Source organism: Condylura cristata, unplaced genomic scaffold, assembly GCF_000260355.1.
Source record: "Condylura cristata isolate star-nosed mole 26May11 unplaced genomic scaffold, ConCri1.0 scaffold00033, whole genome shotgun sequence".
Lineage (NCBI taxonomy): Eukaryota > Metazoa > Chordata > Mammalia > Eulipotyphla > Talpidae > Condylura > Condylura cristata.
The window spans coordinates 9,806,048-9,809,937 of record NW_004567134.1 but is presented as its reverse complement, the minus strand read 5'-3'; positions in this window follow the sequence as shown (position 1 = coordinate 9,809,937).

The window sequence follows — 3,890 nt, the reverse complement described above, 5'->3', positions numbered from 1 at the left end:
CAGTCGGTGTAGCCCGCGGTGGACACCCTGTCCGTTTATTTTTTGAAACAGTTTTCAGTGTTTCTTGTCGAAATGACATGTGTTTTTTTCCCCCTAATGTACTGAACTAGTGTTGTATAAAAATCCGCAAGATCTCAGCGAACTCTCACGGGTTACAGCTTCGACTCCTGCTCGCTCATCACGATGAACTAACTCCCCATCCTCCCCCATCTGTCTTGTAAGCATTTTCTCATGAATGGACTAAGCTGTGGTTTTCCTCCTTAGCCAGAGAACATCTCATTTTCACTGTTTATAAATTTCTCCCCATCGCTGGACCATCAAGAGTTTCGCCTCCATTTCCAAGTACATGTATTTGTTGTTGGTATATATATATATATATATATATATATATACATACATATATATATATACATACATATATACATATATTTTAGGTTTCTAGCGTTTCTAGGGTTTTTGTGTCAAAGATGCTGCAGCACAAGCTCATTCTACCACCTTGAAATGGTTTCCATTACATGAATCCCATAACTGCTACTTCTACCTTTGAAAATATCTGGAGGTTTTTTTTTATTATTATTAATGCTTTACAAACAAATACTGGTCTGTGTAGGAAGGAACAATTTAAAGAAACCCATATAGACCTAAGGGAAATCAAATACACGACACAGAAAAAATGCCATATGCTCTTCAGTTATTTTTTGCTCATTTCCTTGGTTCTCTTGGGAAACTTCTTCCCTCCTTGATTTATTGAGTAATTCAAATCTATGTTTACATATCTGAATTCTCAATTATTCATTACTGAACTACCAAACATCTGTTAGGCAAAAGTATAATAATTCTATAAATATGTTTCTGAAGAATAATGAAAATTTTCAAATCCTCAATGTTAACTCTACTTTATACATCCAGTTATAGCTTTATATATTAGCTGGAGTTTGGAACTCACTAATTATTTCAGCTCCATACACCTGAACATTCTACATTTTGCTGCATTCATTCCAAAAGGAGAACAATGTCACTGATTAAGGCAAGAAACTACTGGAAGGAGACACAAAGCAGATGAGGCCTGGTGTTCTGACCATCACATGGGCCTGCATGATATTGTCAGTCTGGTGAGCAGGGCTTTTTTGTTGGTATTACTATTGTGAGAAAAGGGTTTTAGAGTGATTCCTAATGGTTCTCAAATATAAATGTGTAAGAAATAAAACACAAATGGAATTTATGTTCGTCTCATCTGAAATTCCTATGACTCTAACCCGTATGCCAATTCTCTCCCAAACTTGGGAGACAATTTGTAAAATTTTAAAGGAAGAAAATTTTTGCAATCAGAGTCAAGTCTTAGGTTTTGCATTTCAAACAGGTGAAGTCCTTCTGAGTTCAGTTTAATTTTTTAAGAGCCCAGGGAAATGATTCTGAAACAGTTTTACAAGATGAAGAATAGAATTCTGTGCTGAGCAGGTGCATCTCAGCTCTCACCCCCACTAAACAGGGAGGGGGGAGACTTAAAGAAAGCAACACCTGATTCTGTTTACACAGTGAAAAACTCAAGCATTTTCACTGTACCTGACACAAGCTATGCAATCTCTATCGACTAACATAGTCCGGATAGAGACGGAAGTGCTCTGAAAAATCAGAATTTCCATGCTAACTTATGTTATGGCCTCCCTTTTTGTAATATTAAAATATTCTAAGCAACCATCAGCTTACAACCAGATTGCCTTAGCCTCATAAGTGCTGGCTGGCTCAGGTGAGCAAGCACTGCCCAAGAAAGGAAATTCCTCTAGAAAGCAAAAAATAATATTACAACTGTCTGATTAATAAAAAATTATAACACAATCAATATTGTAAGACAAGGCAGTACTAGAACATGCTAAAGAATAATTAAAGTTCTTTTACTGCCTGGACTAGAACCCAAATCTTATCACTCTACTCTCTTACTTAAGCTTTTCTTGCTCAGTCTTTAAATGAGGAATCTTATTATCTCCCTTAGTGATTTATCTACCAGAAAACTCCTCCAGCCTAGTCTTCGACCTTACTTTCCCCTCTTTCACAACTTCTCCTTGGCCCACGACCTCACCTTATCCCCCTTCACATCTCCAGCCCAGCCTCCAGCCTAGTCCTCAACTTTACTTTAACCTCTAAGATGTCTCAATGAGAATGAAGATCATTAAATAGCATTTAAGGTTTAAAGGGACTTTATTTTAGCTAATCAACACTGTAGTAAATATAACAATGTTAGCCTTAAATTTTATGAATTTATGTACCTATCTTAACTTTAATAGATTGATTTTAAGAATAATGAATGTTATATCTCAGCTAAAGGGCAATACGACCCTAAACTATTCTTAGAAAAAAAGATGATTGTAATCTCTCAGCCCAGTTCATGTGCTGATGTCATCCCACTGCTTGCTCCTAATGTATAAAATAAACTTCTGCTAAAGGCAGAACAGGAAGACTTGCACCCAGTTCCAATTCCCGTGTCTTCTCGCTCCTCTTTCCCCTTTTTCTCCTTTCCCCCGTTTTTTTAGGAATCTCCACTTGCTGACACCTCTCCCACCTTGAGACCCTGCCTGTTCTGCCCCCTGATAATCCGTGATTGGGGAACAAAGGGTCTCCGACTTGTGTCCATGTGAGTTCCATAATAAGGTAATCTTGCCATACCATGCTTGCAATTTTCAGGAATCTTCTGACTTTCATAGAGAAAATAACTCATTAATCAAGACAAATAAAGACCTCATAACTGAACAAACAAGATAGAATTTTCTGGGTACTCAGAAAAGCTGCGTGGACCCTAAAATTTGCTCAAACTTGTGTCGGACACTTCAGCCCTCATATAGGTGAATGATGTGCATGTTAGTATCTTCAAAGTGCTGATCAGGGCTTCTGTAGTGTTACCTAACTTCAATAATCTTATTGTCAGGTGTAAGCATTTTATTTGTTTCATTTTGATTCTACTGAATTTATCATAGATAGAGTTCAAATTTTTCATACCAATTAGTCTCTTATTCCCCAATAGCGCAATAGGTGTCAGTTTCCTAGTAGACAATAGTAGCAGAGGATACAGTTTTCCTACCTGAAATTCCTTCACCACTCTTCCCAGTGTGGTTCAACTGTCTGCTGTCTGTATGTGGCAATACACCTGGTAAACTGACCTTATTCCCAGCTCAGTTTAAGTCATCACGTAATCCTATCCCACTTTCCAGAGTTATGGTGCCTTCTTAAATTTTAATTAAAACTCAGCAGCAAAACCAAATGTTTGTTGCTTTGACCACTGTGATTGTGGGGATTGCTTTTACACAGCACAATTACAGTGCTATGTACTGTTCCTTCTTTAAGCTCTTAGAATGCTTCAGATGCTGACCAACATGCCATTATGTATGCATATGAGAGCTGAAGTTTCTGAGACTAGTTTGAGGAAAATTCAGTTGTCATGGAGCTTTTCAAAGTACCCATAAAATTATATTTTGTTCGTTCAGTTAAGGGGTCTTATATTTAGGAAATTTAATCTTATATTGTTGGCATCTTTTGGTGTTCATAATAATAGTTAATATTTACCAAATATGTTTTTGAAAATTTAAATATTTGGGGGCATTAGTAATTTCATAATTAGATGTGGTTTTAAAAGTTAAGTTACTGCCTCCAAACGACCTAGAAAGTTCATGAGAGGATGATTCAAAAGACTCTGATTCAAAAGTCACAAAGAATTAACTCAAGAGGGAATCAAAGGATAATGTTACCCAATTAAGAAGCTTTATCATCTAAAGAGCTTTACTGTTTTGGAGGTGCATACTAAAAACCATTTTATTCACCAACGGCAGCCCACACGAGAGTTCATTTTTTCAGGACCTGTGTCTTCCATCCACAGAAAAAGTGCAAATTAAAAAAAAATT